Source organism: Mustela erminea, chromosome 2 (assembly GCF_009829155.1).
Source record: "Mustela erminea isolate mMusErm1 chromosome 2, mMusErm1.Pri, whole genome shotgun sequence".
NCBI classification, from domain to species: Eukaryota; Metazoa; Chordata; class Mammalia; order Carnivora; family Mustelidae; genus Mustela; species Mustela erminea.
The window spans coordinates 45,103,685-45,123,442 of NC_045615.1; the positions used below are offsets into that span (position 1 = coordinate 45,103,685).

General features: G+C 38.2%; 1 protein-coding gene across 7 annotated transcripts in view; it reads left to right on the forward strand.

The window, feature by feature from the left end:
• ARHGAP24 (Rho GTPase activating protein 24) overlaps positions 1–19,758 on the forward strand; it is a 509,415-nt gene that overhangs the window by 324,965 nt on the left and 164,692 nt on the right. The window contains exon 1 of one of the 7 annotated variants that reach the window (XM_032332783.1): positions 10,261–10,784. The exons of 5 other annotated variants lie outside the window; for them this stretch is intronic. The gene's annotated coding sequence lies outside the window, so the exon portion shown is untranslated. Of the gene's footprint in view, positions 1–10,260; positions 10,785–19,758 lie in introns of those variants that run through there. One more of the 7 variants, XM_032332780.1, reaches the window with a different exon arrangement.

Genomic DNA, 19,758 nt, shown 5'->3' on the forward strand with positions numbered 1-19,758 from the left:
CTAAAACAAAGTGAGCCCTTCCATTTGAAAAGAGGTGAAAATGAAATACTTTATAAAATACTATATAAAGAAATAATCATGTATAGCTAGTTATATTGAGATTCATATATCAAAGTGTTAATGACATAGTCAGTAAAGCACTGTTCAAGTGAATCATTAAATAAGTATTTCAGGTAACAATGCAACTGAATATATTTATACATGTAGAAGTTTATTTACCATTCTTTGCTTAAGAAACTCTATCCTTTTTTTCAAGTGTGTATTTTACTGCAGGACCTCCAGTGGCCAGTTCTAATATGTATTATTATTGCATAAAGTTTTGGGCTCACCAAACATTCTGGACAGGCAGTCTTAGAAGAAAAGGAAGATTTTGGTAGAGTGACAAGGATAGGACTTTTCAAACTAGAGGAGTGATAAGTGGTAAAATGGGTTGGTTCTGGGTTGGGGGGAGTGGGGGCAGATGGCAAAGATAGATTGCAAAGAGCAGGGACCACGTATGTCTAGCTATGGGATTTTTCTTTCTCTCATTTTCCCAAAAGATATTTTGAAAGTGTATGGTCTTTGGAGTTAAATCCTGATTCATCACCTGCTAGGCATGTAATTTTGGGCAAGCCACTTAAGTTTTTGAGACTCAATTTTCCTCATCTATACCATGAAGATTATAAAGTGAAATAAAATGAGTCTATCTCTCAGGGCTATTGGGAGGACAATAAAAATACAGGTAACATCCTTGGGATATAACCAATGTTCAATTAATTATAGGTGTTATTATTGAAGGTTGTTTTTTCTTTTTAATTTCAGCTTTGCCTTTCATATAAATGACTTACCAACTTTGTTAGACAATATCTTCTTGATCTTTAATTTTCAGCACAGAATAGATCTGTGGCTTTGAAAAATGCCCTTACCCTTTATATGATTCAATTTTTTCACACAGGAAATAACAGGGATAATATCCTGAGTCACACTAGAGTTCTGCAAGACCGTGGTGCGAATAGCATGTTATCCACTTTGTTTTTGAGCATAATTAAAGCAAGGTGCAGGCATATGCATCGCTATGCTTCATAATGTAGCACAGCACAGTCCTCAGCAGCAGCATGGGCTCTGGGGCAGATGACCTATTTCTCTTTATAGCTCCTCACCTATCAAGGCTGAGTGATCTGGGCAAGTCACTTTGCTCTTTTATGCCTCTGTTTGTTTTCTGGACTTCCTTTGCAAAATTTAATTTTCCAATGATATGATAGAGAAAATCATTTGTTCTCAAACTCCTATGGCCTCATATTCTAGTGGTGCCCTACTTTCCTAATGTCATAAATAGTCCTAATGAAAATTGTTTAACCACAAGCTGGCTAAACACCAAACTGCATTCTCTTGCCCCAATCAAACAAAAAATGTTTTTAGAGTGTCATTTTTCTTTTAGTTATAGAGCTATAAATTTAAAACAAACATTCCCTGGAAATTTAAGATATTGTCACAAGAAGTTAAATGTTATTAAAATTATTAACACAGAGAAGAGAGTATGAAGATCCCTCAATCAATACCTCCTCAGTATTTTCATATTCATGAAAGGCTTGGAGCACCTCTCTTCCCACATTAACACTCTGTTATAAGAAACAGGAAAAAAAATATTGTTTAATGAATATCATTAACTTAATAATAAGATAGGAATTTAAACTACATGACCATTGGCATCTTTTCTAATGCTGATATCCCGTGATTTTTATGTCTTTTTTGAGAAGTTTATGGGCTATTAAAAATGGCAGCATCTGCAATGATCTCTAAAGATATAACTAGTATGGGTCAAAAGACTTTGTCCCAAGATGCTGGGTTGCAAATGCTATAAAATACTTTTTAATAAAAGTTTTAAAATTATGCAAATTTTAAAGTTTCTCATCCCATTAGCAGATATTTTTCCATTATTCCTCATCCTAGAGGTGAGTCTACCCCAGAATTTGAGATCTTGACCTTGGTGAATATACATGGAGACAGTCTTATACAGAAAGGCTTACTACGCAAGGAGGGTACCCTATGTCCCACCATCTCCGCTGCCTCCTGTATTCATGCAACTTGATCTTCATGACAAATTTCTAGGTTGTTTCTGCTCTGAAATTTCTTTTTTCTAACATTCAAGGTATCAGCAGAGTCTGATTGGTCTTATCATTGGAAGAACTTCAAGTAGGTGTTAACAGATCCTTTTAAATATACCACCCCCCCACCTCGCTTCTAATATGATTGAAACCTTAACATTCAGAACTTTCTTAAGTAAAAACTCTTATAATACAACCTTTCATTAGGGGGCAATAGGGCTCCACTGTCAGCTTCCCTCCCTAGGCTGGGTCCTCTTCCTCCTCACTTAAATCTTCTGTTTCTTCTCTACAGCCAGTTAAAAACATTTATTGATCCCCCATTGTGGGTAGAGATATTTATTACCTCCACTATTGCCTGTGCTGATTTGTTCATTCCTAGCCGTGCCCTCTTGGCTCTACATATCACAATAGCCATCTTCAAACAGATTGTTTGCTGTTACATAGATTCTTTTTTGTTGTTTTAATGGGAAACGGCATGGGACTTTGGAGGAAAGTAGTTATCAAAAGAAATATTTTGAGAACGACTCTTTAGCCGGTTTGAAAAGTTGTGTACCTGCAGAAGCTATTTGGAAATGCTTATGAATTCAGTGTTTTACCGTCATTCCTTTATATTTAGCTTTATGAATAAATATTGGAATGAACTAATGGTAAAAGCCTTTATGATCTGCTATTATTTATACTTTCCTACCAGCAAAGTTTATGGTGTTCATTTTAAAATCAATGAAAATCAATATAACACCAAAGTTTCAAAATTTAGAACAGGTTAACATATAATGACAGTTCCTTAGATTCTCGGTTTACATGTCATCTCGACATGCACTATTTGGTGGGGAAGTCATTTGACAGGTAAGGAAATTGAGACCTGGGGAGAGGAAGTGATTTGCCCAGGGTTGCTCAGTTGGTAAGTGGCAGAGTTCACCACGAAAATTTTAAAAGGAAAATATATAGCAATGACTTAACTGTTGAAAAGTAAAATGCTCAATTTATGTGGATTTGGTCTTGTCTCTTCTCCAGTTCCTCAAGTGTTATTTCAGCAAACAAATAAGTAAAACAGTACAGGTGAATGAATTTCAGACTGAGTTCAAATATTCTTCACTGGCCCTACGACTTCTGTCCACACTGAGGACACAAGCTGGCCATTTAATTAGCAGACTGATATCTGTTTATTTTCTTATAATCCTGAGTTCTCCACCAACTGGCTCCTAGGTCATAAAAATATATGGAACGTGGACAAAAGTGCAAGGAATGCCTAGGTAATGTCAGCAGTGCAGTCTCAACCCCAAGTGCCCTGCTCACCTCAACGAAATTTGTATTGCCATTACAGAAGAGATCTCTCTAAAACGCGTGCTAAATCAAGATCACTTCTTAGGAGACAATAGATTTTCTTGGTCACGTATATACTTTAGCACTTTTCAAAATAAGCGGTTACCCCCAAATTATAATTACATTGTCATGAATGTATATATCATGCTACTTACATTTGTACCATATCCATTCTCTATATTTGAGGTTACTTACATACCTGTCATTTCCTCTATCACCTTTTTTAATATTTTAGAAATGAGTGAGACCAAATCCTCTATATTTTCCTTGTATTATAATACTGGAATATCTAGGATTTTTTTATGTGTGCCCACAAGTATTTTTAATGCAAATGGTGAGGGTAATGGTGTTAAAAGTTCTGGAGACTGAATTCTTCTACGATTATAAGCATGGTGACTAGCTTTATAAAGAAATACATTTACAAAAATAATTCCCAAACATACATATATATTTACCTACTTTCTCTCTTTCTCTCTTTCTCCCTTCCTTCCTTCCTCTTCCTCGTCCTTTCTTTCTTTCCTTCCTTCCATCCTTCCCTCCTTCCTTCTTTATTTCTTTCTTTCTACTACATTGTAGTAATGACCCTTGTAACATTAGAAAATGGAAGAAGATCAGGAGGAAAATAAAATTACTATAATCTCAGTATCTAGAGGTAAAAACTATTAACACTGTAATACAATTTTTCAGATTTTTCAATATTATATATATATATTACAAAATTCTGATAACATTAAACACACTATTTTCTAATATGCTTTACTCAACAAATGTACCATAAAGCAGCTAAAACCTCCTACCTAAATAGTGTTGTAAATTTCACTCTATTGTGGCATATATTGAGAAAGAAGAACAAAGCTGGAGGTATCATAATTCCTGATTTCAAGACGTACTATAAAGCTGTAGTAATCAAAATAGTATGGTACTGGCACAAAAATAGACACATGGATCAATAGAATAGGATAGGAATTCCAGAAATAAACCCATGCTTATATGGTCAATTAATCTATAACAAAGGAGATAAAAATATACTGTGGGGAAAAGACAGTCTTTTGAATAAATGCTGTTGGGAAACCTGGACATCTATATGCAAAATAATGAAACTGGACCACTTTCTTACACCATACACAAAATTAAACTGAAAGTGGATTAAAGACCTAAATATAAGACTAAAAGCCATAACACTTCTAAAAGAAAACATAAACAATAAACTCTTGGACATTAGTCTTACCAGTATTTTGGGGGGATCTGTCTCCTCAGGTAAGAGAAACAAAATTAAAAATAGAGAGTTGGGACTATCAAATAAAAATCGTCTGCACAGTGAAGGAAACCATCAACAAAAGGGGGAAAAAAACCAAGCTACTGAATGGAAGGAGCTATTTGCAAATGTTATATCTGAATAGGCGGTAATACCTAAAATATATAAAGAACTCACAAAACTCAATACCAAAAAAACAATCTGATGAAAAAATGGACAAGGACCCGGATAGACAGTTTTTCCAAAGAAGACATACAGATGTCCAACAGACACATGAAAAGATGCTCAACATCACTCATCATCAGGGAAATGTAAATCAAAACCACAATGGGACATCACCTCACACCTGCCATAATGGCTAGAAAGAAGATAAGAAATAGCAAGTGTTAACAAGTATGTAGAGAAAAGCGAACTCTTGTGCACTCTTGGTGGGAATGCAAAGCGGTGTAGCCACTACAGAAAAGTATATGGAGGTTCCTGGAAAATTAAAAGTAGAAGTACTGTATGATCCAGCAATTTTACTTCTTGGTATTTATCTGAAGAAAATGACAATACATATTCAAAAAGACATGTGCACCCCTATATTCACTGCAGTATTATTTACAATAGCCAAGATATGGTAAGCAATCTATCTACCAAGAGATGAATGAATGGATAAATATGTTATCCCCCCCTTCTCTCTCTCTCTCTCTATCACACACACACACACACACACACACACACCCTGGAATATTGCATAGCCATAAAAAGTATTACACAGCCATTTCCAAAAGCATGGATAGATCTAGAGGGTGTAATGCTAAGCAAATTAAGTCAGACAGAGAAAAACAAATACGGTATGATTCCCCTTATATATGGAATCTAAAAAACAAAACAAACAAATAAGCAGAAACAGATTCTTGAGTACAGAGAACTAACTGGTAGTTGCCGGAGGGGAGAGAGTTGGGAGATTAGACAAAATAGATGAAGGGGATTAAAAGGTACAGATTTCAGTTTATAAAATATAATTAGACATAAGAACGAAAAGTAGGACATAGGGAATATAGAAAATAATAATGTAATAACTAAAAAATAATAGTAACTATAAACTCTCTGGAATTCCTTCCCCTATATTCACAAAGGGATAATATTCAGGGTTTTTCCCTTTTTATGCATATTCTTAAGAATTTCTTTTTCAAAAACCTCTTAAATTTATTTAGGAAAGCTTTCAATAAAACCAGCGTAGTGATTCTTCTCATCTTAGAGTAGAAAAGGCATTAGTAGGTACATCTTTTGCAGCCAGGAAAAATTACCATCCAATAAAAAGCAAAATTATGTTTAAAAGTATTATAAATTAAGAGGCACCTAGGTGGCTCAGTTGGTTAAGTGTCTGACTCTTGATTTTGTCTCAGGTCATGATCTCAGGGTTGTGAAATTGAGCCCTACCTTGGGCTCCATGCTGAGCATGAAGCCTGCTTAAGATTCTCTCTCTCCCCCGCCTCCTCCCCCTGTCCCTCTCCACTTGCAAGAGAGTGCATGAGCTCCCTCTCTCTCTCTCTCTCATTCTCTCTTAAAAAAAAAATACAGATAAACATAAATTAAAAATATAGTAAATTAAGACTGCTTAGGAAGTGCTCAATTTCATGACTTTAACTATATATGGAGTAAGAGACTTCACATATATATAAGTATCCACACAAAATGCCTAAAATGCTAAACGTTTACACCTTTCAGATTACTCTAATTTTTTTCCTAAATGACTTTTAATGTTTTAACAGTGTTTACTTTCTATGGCTAATAGGTATTATGGGAAGTTGTTTCAAAGGCCTAAGGAAAAGAATCAAATTGAAGGGAGTGGCAGGGAAAAATGTGTTAGAAAAATAATTTTTCTCTTTGGTTGCAAATTAAAAACAACTCCATCCCGCTCCTCCATGGACCCAGTTCTATCCTAAGTGGGAGGGTTCCGAGGATTTCAGACCAGACCTTCTTGAGTGGGAGCTGACCACCGCCACGGGACACACCAAGAAGGCATCATTATCAGGGAAGGCAACAAGAGCCAAACAGGAAGCCAAAGCACCTTGACTTAACTTTCCTCACCTCTGACTAATGGTGACCCATGCTTCTAAATGCTTTCTTCGTCATGCATTTGAACTTTCTTCTTAATAAATGCTTCTAAAACCGGGATCTCCAAATCTAAGAGAAAAGAAAGTTTTGAAATCAAGAAAGTGAAAAAGCAATGTGCTTTTAGTTCCTGCTGTGCAATTAGACCCAGGCAAACACAAGCTGTGCTGTTGGAAGCACAAAATACCTTAATGGGAGAGTATAAAAATTTGAAGAAAGTGCCAAAAACTGTGTTTTCATTTGTGTTATTTCTGACTTGAGAGATAATTGAATCCTTACTGCAGTTATGTTCTACACTGTTCTTTCTTTTCTTTGTTTCTTTGTTTTTTTTTTTTTTAAACAATTCCGACTTCTTGTTTGTTCATCCTTTCTTCCTTCAGAAATAAAAGGGATTCAGGAAGGAGAGAGAGCAGTCTTTTTACTTTGCTGTATGTTATAAATGTCATTATTGCTTCCCAGTGGATTCACTCTTCTGATTTTCCTTCCTCTTTAGTTAAATACGGTGGCCTGAGAACACATGGGTTGTGGGGAGTGCCAAAATACAGATTGTAAGCAAAAGTAGCAAGGAAATGACACCAAATAGCTGAAGGTCCCTGGCCTTCTTTTATGTGGTTTCGTACTTTAAAATGCTGTGTTTCAGTTTCATCATTTGGAATTTAACTTGAACAATTGAGTTTAAAGTACCTGCATTTATTCTTTTTTTCCCCCCATTATTTATTTTGACTTATTCCTAACTTAGTGTCTCTGTTACATTTCGCTCCTCAGTAAAAATACCTAAGACAAATTCTAACTACAAGACTTCCAAATGTATCCTTTTCTTTCTAAGGCTAGACCTGGGAAAGAGGAGAAGGCTAGTTTTATGAAGGCGTTTTGGATGCTGCACTTTGCAGATGGGAATGTTAAAAGCAGAGGCAAGGTATAATTAGACACTGCACTCTCAGAAAATATTTTGAAAATATGGAAAAGGGAGTTGGAAGGCAGGAGTAGAGGGGACGGTATGAATTGGCTTGCATGTACATTATGGCTGGGATGGCCGCTTAGAAAGGGGAGAGCAGAAACAGACACCATGTAGGGCTGCCGGTTCAGTCTCTCCCTCTAGCTTTCCAATAAAACTGGAAGAAAGAATCTGGCATTTTATGAACATCCTCAGGCCCAGGAGACTGAAAGTTATGGCTCTTTCGTACTCCAAACTACAGCTGAAAAAAATGTCTTTCCTGCTACAGTTAATGGTAAGAGATTACCTTGCTTTCTTGCAGGGATTCCTCAGGGTCTGGTTATTTAAGCAAACTAAAATGCAATAATGCATTGAGTGTACGTTGAAAAAAGGGAAGTATTCTGCTACAGATGAAGCGCTGTCAGTTTGAAGACAGGCAGAAACAAAAGAAAAAAAAAAGAATTATTGGGGTGCCTGGGTGGTTCAGTGGGTTAAATAAAGCCTCTGCCTTCAGCTCAGGTCATGATCCCTGGGTCCTGGAATTGAGGCCAGCACAGGGCTCTCTGCTCAGCAGGAAGCTTGCTTCCTCCTCTTTCTCTGCCTGCCTCTCTGCCTACTTGTGATCTCTGTCTGTCAAATAAATAAATAAAATCTTAAAAAAAAAAAAAGGAATCATTGGCACATACTGGCACATTTTTTTCTTGTATCCTGCAAAAGCTTTATAATTTAAAACTCAAAATATGTTTTTCTAAAAATTTCTACACCGTTTATGAAAAATAATTTGTCTAATAAACACCCTCAAGAAGTTTTCTTGGTAATTTGCGTTCTTGTCTTCCTGACCCTCACTATTTAAAAACCAAATGTTACTTCCTTTCTCTTTCTGAGAAAGTTGGAAATAACCAAATTTACTCTGACTGTGGGACTCCAGGCCATGCTGACCTCGATCATAACTCAAGCTCTGTCACTCACCAGTCCCGTGTGCAGCTGTTTCATTTCCTCTAGGAAGTGGGAATAGTCATGCCTACCTGGCATGAGGATTACTATGAGGACTGAGTGAGGTACTATCCAGGAACTTCCCGGCCTCGTGGATCTGGAGACAGGCGCTCACATTGTTAGCTCCTTTCTGATTCCCTACTAGGCTCCTTTACCCCACAACCACCTAATCTCTAAATAATGCATATGTAATTGTCTCCAGAACATCAGCACCCATGCCCAGAAGCATCTGTTCTTGAATGAATTCAGCACTAAACTGGCATTGCACCCCAACCTCTCACCTTGTTTAATCCCTTTAGGCACCACCTCTCCCCCTCCCCAAACACTTGAGTACACCAGGACACCAGGTGAGCTGTGAAACCAGCCATCACAGGAGGTGAGCATTTTCTCTCCGGTTTCAGCGGGTCTGGTTTCGTCTCCAAGACTAGATGGAGCTCTGGTTGCTCACAATTAACGGAGTCTGGACATGCAGTCGCTGCCATCAAGACCCACCACAAGGAGGGGCAGTTCAGTAAAATCTTGAACTCTATTTATAGACCACTTGAAACAAACACTGTCCTGTGAAGCCCAAGGAATCCTCCTTGAGAACACAGAAAGTAATTCACCAGTCCCAGCTCTAGTGGCAACTGAAGGGAGGAAAATGCAGGAAGTCTGTGTTTTTTCAGTGCTCTACAATTTACAAAGATGTCCTGCTCATTCTACCATTTCACCCCGACACTGTTCCAGGAGGTAGATAAGCAAAGGCTAGTAACAGATCCTCATTTTATAGATTACAAAACTGATGTCTAGGAGGTTTAATGAGTTGCTTGCGTTCGTATGGCTGGTGAATTGGGATGGTTGGAGATGGAGGGGAGAGGAAAGTAATAAGCAAAAATTATTTTCAGTTAGTGCAATCAACCTGAACTTCATTAAATATTTATTTACCTATGAGAAAAAAATACACAGGCAAGATAAATAATGTTTCCAAAATGTACTTGCAAGCTTAAAATTGTTCCTTCTCCAATTCTGATAGGAAAACCAAAATATGAGAAATAAACACCTAGAGAGACTCTCCAGGGAAACACTTACAAACATGTTTGTATCTGTCTATAACATATACATACAGAATAGTTACATTTTAGGCAAGAAATGCCTTCTTGAAACCTCTCCAAATTAAAATGTGCGTATGTCAAGACTCATCTTGAAAAAGATGGTAGGAATTTTTATGAGAAATTTTAATTGATTCTGCCAATCAGCTCTGAATATATACATCTTTACCATCTTTTTTACTATGGGGGTGTTTGCATAATTCCAGTATGTTACAAAAAGCAAGACTTCACTCAACTGCATTAGTTTATGGACCAGAAATGATTTTGCTCTATACAGAATTCTTTTATTTTGATTTTGTCCAATACTTTAATTTTTTAGGACTCCTCTTTATGCCTTGGTGCCTAGAAAGGCTATGCAAAAAATTTTTTGGCCTGAGAAGTATTCCTGGGCAATTTAGACTAGCTACACTAAAACTGTGTGTGTGTGTGTGTGTGTGTGTGTGTGTGTGTGTGTGTCTGTGTGTGTGTGTGTGCGTGTGTGTGTTTGAGAGCGTGAGAGAGATTATGGTTTAAAGAGTACTGCTGGGTTAGCAGATTGGCTCAGTGCCACTGGGGGATTTTCAGATTTACTGCTTCTCTGACTATTGTTGCTGCTCTGATTTATGGATTTCAGAATCTCTTGAAAGGCAAAGTGTCTGGAGTTTAGGGTCTTTCCTTTACAGTCCCTCCAAATCCCGTATACACTTTTGTGCCCATGTTCACCTTGTGGCGACCTTGCAGGACTCAGCATTTTTACCTGAGCTCAGTGGCTGGGGAGCCCGCTAGTGCTGGGGAGAGGGCAGTGGTTTCCATTCCTGGGTGATGGAGTCATGGGAGAAACTGCAGAGAACCAACCGAGAGTAGGACCGAAGCCGGGCTCCAATGTGCTTAAGCGGCTCAGGACGGAGCAGCTGCTCTGTCTCCCAGCCTGCAAGTTGCTGCCGGCGTTTGTCACTGACCACTGAAGTGTGTGTTTGTGCAAGGTGAGAGCTGGGTGTTTGCTCGTTAATCTGGAGACAGATCGCCAGGTATTGCTGTTTATTGTGTTTGATAATTTGGGGATGTTGCTATCACCACGAAGCCAGGACCTAGAGCGATTGTGGTTTTATTTATACCCTTGGTTTCTGTCACGATCCATTCAGTTCTCCACAGCGCCCAAATGGTGGCAACAGATTGGACAGAGTGGCGTCTTACACTGAAATGTGATCAATTTAGTGCTTTTTCTTGGAGTTTTTCCTTAATTGCTGTTGCCCATTGATAGTGCGGTTCATAGACAGAATTCCTGTGCTGATCTGAGAGCATAGGAAAACGGCTTCAGATATAGATCTGAATTAATATTTTTGGAGTTCTGGTGGTGGTGTATTCTTTGGTTTACCCACATTTTAGTGGCTGAAACTTTGCAGAGAGCAGAGTGCCTTGGTCTCTGATCTGGTGATAAAAGTTACCTCGGAGTTTCTGGGTTTCTGCTTGTCAAAATGAAAACTTTTGCCTGGCCGTTGCTGTGTGTAGTGTGTGTGTGTGTGTGCATGTGTGCTTGCACATGTGTGATTACAGAAATTCTCGAGACCCCAAAGAAACCCAAATAATACTTTGCTGTATTTTAATGTATTTAGATTGGCCAAATCGGCTTATTAGGCTTTGGTTATCAGCATATTTGAATTTTGGAACTTCGCATTTTGAGCACACACACAAGGACAGTACAACTCTAGTGTGCCCTTGTCAAGGTATGGGGGTGTGGGGTATGTACTCACTAGGAATCCAAAAGAATCCAAAATGTGTGCTGGGTAAGTGGACAAGCCTTAATCTTGCCTTGCTTTTGTGTGTTAGCTGCTTAACAACCTGTACAAAATATGGAAGAGAAACTCTGGATTGTCGTATCTAAAGAAATACACAGATTTGTATTTATGAAACACGTGCTCTGGAGAAGGGAAACATGGGAATTTGGTATTGTATAAATAGAGAAACAAAGAAATTCAAAAAGCTATCAGATTTTACGAGGAAAGAAAAAGAATACATTAAGATGAGGAATAATTATGATAGGGTACCAAAAAGTACACCAACTGCTCAAAATTGTATGTCTAGTGAAAGAACAATAGCATATTTAAGGAAATTCAGAGTCAGCAGAAAGGAAGCCAAGAGCAAAAATTCTTAATAAAACATGTTGTCCACCTGTCTCTGAATATACTTGTCTGTGTTAATTAGCTTGAATTCTCTTTCCAAAATTGATAAAGTTAGAATTTTAAAAATGCAAATTTTAAAATTAATTCGATTGGTTTCCATTTGAGTAGTTTTTTTGAAACTAATAAAGTATAAGTAAAATGCAGTGAACATTAAAATTGTTCAAAGCACTTCGCAACTAATATGCACTCTCAAAATCATTTGTCCCACTTTTGCCTTATGTCAGTTAAGAGGAGTCTAATGTTCTAAGCTAAAATGTCACCTGTTGCTGCATACACATGGTCTGCTGAGTTCTTTGGACACTCTCGTCACGGTTTCTTGCTTTCAGACTATGTTAGAGCACCGTGGAATGGTGAGCCGAAAACACCTGATTCTAACACTGTCATGCTTTCTATGTGAGTTAAGAGCAGCGATCGTTTTCATTTGACAGATATGGAACTTGAGGTGTACAAAGAATTGATGATTGGCCTTTCCATTCTGGAACCTATCCTACCCTGGCTTTTCTGCTGCCATAATCCAAAATATGGCTACTTCTTTATTTTTTTTAATTAACATATAATGTATTATTTGCCCCAGGGGTACAGGTCTGTGAATCATCAATCTTACACATTTCACAGCACTCACCATAGCACATACCCTCCCCAATGTCCATAACCCAACCATCCTCTCCATACCCCTCCCCCCAATAACCCTCAGTTTGTTTACTCAGATTAAGAGTCTCTTATGGTTTGTCTCCCTCCTGATCCCATCTTGTTTCATTTTTTCCTTCCCTAGCCCTTCAACTCCCCTCCCTGCCTCTCAAATTCCTCATATCAGAGAGATCGTATGATAACTGTCCTTCTCTGATTAACTTATTTCACTTAGCATAACACCCTTTAGTTCCATCCATGTCATTGCAAATGGCAAGATTTCATTTCTTTTGATGGCTGCATAGTATTCCATTGTAGATATATATACCACGTCTTCTTTATCCATTCATCTCTTGATGGACATCTAGGTTCTTTCCATAGTTGAGCCATTGTGGACATGGCTGCTATAAACATTCAGGTGCTCATGCCCCTTCAGATCACTACATTTGTGTCTTTAGGGTAAATACCCAGTAGTGTGATTGCTGGTTGGTAGAGTAGCTCTATTTTCAACTTTTTGAGGAACCTCCATGCTGTTTTCCAGAGCAGCTGCACCAGCTCACATTCCCACCAACAGTGTAGGAGGGTTGCCCTTTCTCTGTATCCTCGCCAATCGTTTCCTGACTTGTTAATTTTGTGGCTGCTTCTTTAAAGAGTTTAGCATAACTTAATTTCTGTGACTGAAAAGATGTGATGGAGGGAGAGTGACCACTGTGAAAAGATATGACAGTATCTGCATCTCTATGATGATTACAGTACAGTATCTTTGAATGCAGGTCCATTTGTACACATGGTCACCCCCATGCAAAAAGACTAGAAACTTAATCATCTATTTGATGAACCATAATCAATGTAAACAGCCCCCCCCAAAAAAGGCCTTAAATAGTGTCTGCATTTATTTATTCGTTGGATAACTAGCTTACTGTCACATGCAAAGAGATTTAAAAAGGCTTAGAGATTATAGGTACTGACCTCAAAGCGCATGCCAGGCTGTTCAAACACATTTATTTCTTTTTTCTGGAGAGAGAGAGAGAAAGAAAGAAAGAGAGCGCACAAGCATGGGGTGGGGGTGGGGAGTGGGAAAGGGAGGAGGGAGGGAAGGAATCCTAAGCAGGCTCCATAACCCCATGGAGCCTGATGTGGGGCTTGATCTTGCAACACTGAGATCATGCATGAACTGAGCTGAAACCAGGAGCCAGACCCTCAAGCAGCTGAGCCACCCATGAGCCCCTCAAACACATTTACTTCTATGCAATTAAGCTCTCCTAGCTAAAGGAAAAGATTAGCCTTTATTTATATATTTGATAAGTATCTCTAATTTTTAAAAAAAAATCTTAAATTTAACATATTATGTTCTTGGTTTTTCTTTTCCTTTTTTTGGCTTTATACTTTATTCTAGACTTTAAAATTACAAAGTCTTACTTACTAAACCTTCTTTCTTCAGACCTGTATTCAATCTCTTCAACCTGGGCAAGAAAGTAGTTGTGGTTTATCTCCTGGGACGGGGAAAGACCCACCTCCCTGAGATCAAGAGCGTACTGCTCACTCTGAGTAGGAAGATGGGGTGCTTGTTGGGAAAAAATGGCTACCCGGCAGGGATGGCCGTGTCTCTTGTGCCTAGCATTTCAGCTATTTGTGTGTTCCTTGACATCTAGTCTAGTCTGATATGAAACCTTTATCAACAATTGTTGACAGATACCAACATAGTTACACTTCCACAAAGACCTTTGGTAAATTGAGATTAAATGTGATTTGTAGTATATGGTGTTTACTTAAATTAGTATCTATAGCTTTTATGGCTCTTTACCTTAGCATTAAGGTAATTAAGTTCTATTCTGCTTACTAACTCCACACCCCTCCTCCTCCTGGTGGGCAGTGTACATTCAGATGAAGTAATGGGCACTCACACAACTTTTAACTCTTACTTCCAGATTCCTTAGTGTTAGCCTGGGTTATCTGGGGACAAGAAACATGGAAAGTGGGGTAAATGGTATGATTATTCCTCTGGTAGAATATCTCTCTGAGACCACAGAATATCCTGACAGTCGCTAGGCTCCTTAGTGGGCCCCTGGACTTTAAAAAACTAGGCAGCTGGAGTAAGTACATATGGCAGCAGGTGATTCTCCCTTGGAGACAGAGACGAAAAACATTGTCTACAATCTGCTTAAGGGGCCTCATTATTTGTCTTGAATCCAGTGTCTACAAGGGAAACGGAATGTGTATAGTCTGGTTGTTAGAAGATGGATTCAAGTTGTGACTGCTTGTCATCCTTGGCCACCATGGGAAATACCTATCAACGTAACTTATCTCAAATACATATTTTATGAGCCATGCGATTCCTGCTTTTTTTTTTAAACCTTTAAATTATTTCTGCCAGGGCAGACTTCACAACCGATTCTAACGTCTACCAGGTTTTCCTTTTTAGCTACTCTCTACCATACACCACAAATAATTTTTTGATGCTAATAACTAGTTAAACTCTTCACATTCTAATAACCAAATGATCCTCATCAATATGTAATTCAAATAATCACTTTGAGACAATGTATTTACCATTTCCAAATATTTCTAATGACCAAGAAACCACCAACAGGAAATCATTGTCAAGTTTCCTATTATAGGTATATTGGATCTTAAGGAAATGTTCAAGAATTCTACTCCAACATAACAAAATTAATAAAAAGTGACTTTTATATGCTCTCTTCTGATAGAATACTTTAAAGGTCCACCTGCCTTGAATATTTTGATGATTAAGTATAAAACACTGGAGGCTATCCCTTCCTTATTCTCTTGCAGCATGGGATTTCACTAGACTGATTAACTCTTAGAAGAATAGGTTTTATCATTTTTGTCTAGTGAGACCAATAGATCAGGAGATGATTGTTGTTGAAAAGATAGTTTGTGACTCACAGTTCCCAAGAGGAAGCGGCACAACATACCACGGGGTGAGAGTCAGGGGCATTTGGGAAAGCACCAGGCAAAGCAGGGTGGACAGGTTTAGGATTGGCTAGTTTGAATAATTTCAGTAAACGCTGGGGTATTAGGGATTGTGTCTAGTTGTCTGAGTACCTGGTCCTGAGGTGGTGAGGGCAGATGGATAGTGTCCCAGAGGGAGGGCTTTGGGAGAGCCAATAAAGGTGCTGGGATATGGCCTCTGGATTGGTTAATTTGCATAAGAAAGCTATGCTCTTAGGTAGGTCTTTTCACTATCTAGAAATTAGCTAACAGGGGAAGAAGGGCAGTCTCTCCAGAGTCACCAGGCCCCAGAAATCAAAGCATCAGAAATATAGAAAGTAAGAAGGCATGACTAAAACAAATTAATACTCCCAAATAGGAAGAGATTTCTTACTATCATTTTGCCAGGTGTGGTGTTTACCTGGTTAGTCCATTATGGACAATAGTCTCTTAACACCAAATGAACCCTATCATTTAGGCAACCTGCCTAGGAAATTCCACAGATGTTTTTGTTTCATTTTTTTTGTTTTTTAAATTCAGTGCTTTAAAACAACTTAAGTAGAAAGCTGAATCTTCTTTACTGAATAATTAGGTATATTTTACTTGTCCTACCCAGCTATATATTATTTGATTTGGAGACTAACAGTTAATACTTCCTTATTAGGGTTCTGGTAAAAGTTTTTGTTTTGCTTTAACACTAGAATTAGTAAAAGAACTTTGTCTTTGTGACATTCACAATTCACCTTTGGCTGGAATCATCTCCTGGCACACAATAGTTAACAAATAATGGTTAAACGAACAATTAAATGATGAAGTTAACCAAATTCATTAGCAGAATTTTCTTCACATTCCTAAAAGTCTTTTAGACTGTTTCTAGTCTGATTTTCATAATAATGAAATTCAGAAAAAAATGTATAGAATTGTTGATTATTTTGTTCAAACAAAAGCTGAATCTCTTATCATTTAAAAACATCCATAGCCAGATGTGCCTTTATAAGCAAACGTAAAGTCTGACATGGGACATGCATCAGTTGAGTAGCAATTCAGTTACTGAACTGGCAAATGTAATTCATACCGTCCCTATTCCTCAAGTCAACAACAAGGTGCTGAAGGATCAAAGAACTTTTCATAGTTGAATAAGATAATTAGTTTATCAAATTAGAGTAGATAAGCATGTGCTAAAAAAAAAAAGTCTGTAATCAGGAAGGACAAACCTCAGAAATACGGCCTTTCCCCCTTGTACTATTTCTTTCCATTTTTAAACATTTAGGAAAGACAGCATATGTATGGTGTTTCAGTAGAATGAATTTTTTTTTCTTTTTTACTCCCCCTATTTAATTTCTCCATTCCAGTTGTTGGAATTCCTCATAGGAATTTAGGGTGTAATAAATAGGGAACTTCAAAACAGTGGGGAAGGTTGAGTGAGTTGACAGTAGATATTGGTACAAGTAGAGAGTCATTTAGGGGAAAAAAAAAAATGTTTATTCCTTTGCTCCAAAGTAAATTCTAGAGGAGCTGAAGATTGAGATGCAAACTATGAAACAATATGCACGGTTAGCAGAAGGCTTTGGTGAGCTAACTTCCACAGAGTAGATGCTGTTCCGACTACGTCACTAAGCAGCTGTGATCAGGGGTAGAAATGGCATTCTGCCACTTGGAAGGTACTTGGGCTTTGTGGCCATCACAGTCATTACCATAGCAAAAGGGAGACTTGTTGATCTAGTCCTTTCTCTGTACCATCTGCTCCACCATAATCTATGTCATTCAGGCACCCACATTTCTGAGATGAAGGAAAGCAAAGGTATAAATGTATATCTAATTCCTTTTTTAATTCCAGAGCCTCATGATACTTTTTTTTTTTTAAGACTTTATTTATTCATTTGACAGACAGAGATCACAAGTAGGCAGAGAAGCAGGCAGAGAGAGAGGAGGAAGAAGGTTCCCTGCTGAGCAGAGAGCCCAATGTGGGGCTCGATGATCCCAGGACCCTGGGATCATGACCTGAGCTGAAGGCAGAGGCTTTAACCCACTGAGCCACCCAGGCGCCCCTTTATGTTTTATCCTAGAGCCAGACGAGTGCTAGGAAAAAAACATAGACTTGATTTCTTGCTCTTAGTTCTCCTGATTCCCAAAGCTGGCATTTGATTGTGGCCTCAAAGGAATATCGGGGTCTCTGGTATCTGTAGGTTTCTGGTTTATTATTTCCATGGGTGTGACAAGAGAATGAGACACTGTCAGCTGCATGCTGGCCCTTCTGAGTTGTTATTAGACTAGATTGAACTGATTCAAGGGGCGTGTGCTTGGTGGGAAGCAGGAAGGCTGTGGCTGGAAATCTTTCTCTCGAGGGTCTGTCGTGTGTCTCCCCTTTTCACTTCCTGTGCTTTTTTTATCCTGGCATTCCTCCCTTTCCATGACCTCTTATACCGCCTCACACCATCCTCTGACCTGGATAAAAGAAACACTTATGTCATTCACGCTAGGTTACTCAGACTGGCAGGCCATTTGGAGCAATGTGCAGTGTTCCTAGCAACCAATGAAGGCAAATCCACAGCACTTCAAAGCCTGCAGGCCTTGAAAACTCACAGAGAACTACCTAGTTATATTTGGAGCTTCTGCCTGGTGGATATGTAGTAGTTAAGAAACCTAGAAAAGTTAAGTATTTTGGGGGGTTTATTTTTAATAGAAACTTGGAAGGTTTCTAAAACAGTCATGATGAATTTTGTCAAGACGCTGAGAATGAAGGCCAAATAATGTCTAGCTAAAATCTAAAAGTAGGGCATATAAAGTTTACCGGCAGGAAAGTGATTTTAATTACCAGGAATAGCTTATATTTGTTAATAACACAAGCACTGTGGCAGTTAGACCTGTTTTGAAATCCGTGAACAGGTTGTTTGACCACAGGGAAGTTATTCAAACAGTTAAGTCTCCATTTTTACATCTGTACTAGTAATGTGAATCACATATTTTGAGGCTAAAAATGACAAAATATGTATGTGGATTTGTCTATAGAAATGAAATCATCGATAAGCTAATCAGTACAGATTGTAAAATGGAGATGTCTTAGCAAACAGGATTGCCATGATTTTGTGAGAAGAGCATTTTTTCCTAGATCAGGAAAAAGGATGAGGTTGGAAAAGTTTACTGGGGAGAATAAGGGAAAAAAATAATGAGAGATGAAACAGGGCAAATCTGTCAGAAAAAAAGGGATCTGATTATCATTGTGTAGCTTCCTTCCGTGGAGACTAACAGTGTGTTACTCAGTGCACCTTCATGTATGTTTGAAGACTTTCGGATAGAGGAAAGAATGAGACAGTGACAGTAATAGTGGAGGGACCTGGAAAGTTGTATCAAAGAATATTTTAAAACACCCCTAAGATGTTCTATGTGAAGTACGCTGTTGTTTGTCAGATTTATGTATAGCACTCAAAAAAAAAAGGATCCAACAAGCCAAGAACAGGTATGTTAGTTACACAGTATGTGCTTTATCATAGTCCATAAAGTGGAAAGAGTGAGAAACCAGTGTTCTTTGAACACACAAAGGAATAACACACCTGTCAAATCAGAGAGAAAGAAACCTGTGAAGTCAGCATGGTTTCTGGTAGAAGTCAAAAGGTGAACCCAGAGCCCAAACTGAAAAGACCATTAATCTTAAAGAAATGTCAAATTGAGATGAGGACCTCAGCCTAGAAGATCATCTGGCTTTTGGAGAGGGGCAAAGATTTATCATTCCTTGCTTTGCTTTATTTAGTTTCCCCAGGCCTTCCCCATTAAATGTCAATAACTCCCCCCATTTATTGTGAAAACGCAAACACTCCTCTGCTTTTACAAATTCCCCTCCAAGTAGTGTTCCCATCCCCCAGCTGGGAACCACAGAAAGTGTAAAAAATAAGATGAACTATACTCAGAAGTGGTCAAGTATCCGAGAACTTCACATCCTTGTCTTTCATGGATCTTGGAAGCCATGATTTTTGGTTTGGGTTTTGGTTTTACTATTTTAAAATGAAAGCAGAGGTCTATAATGTCTTGTAAGTAATCTGTCCTTTTGCTGAGGAATGTGTTTGAGTCCTGTTTGTTACAAAACATTTGTATGGACTCATCACTTACCTGGTCACTGAGATTAGCTTACCTCGTGCTTGCCTGCACCTTTGCCTTGAAGACTGTGTGTGCTCTGTTTTTTCTACTTGTTTTCATTGCCAACTTAATAACTTTCATAATATGGTTTTCAAAAACAAACAAGTAGACT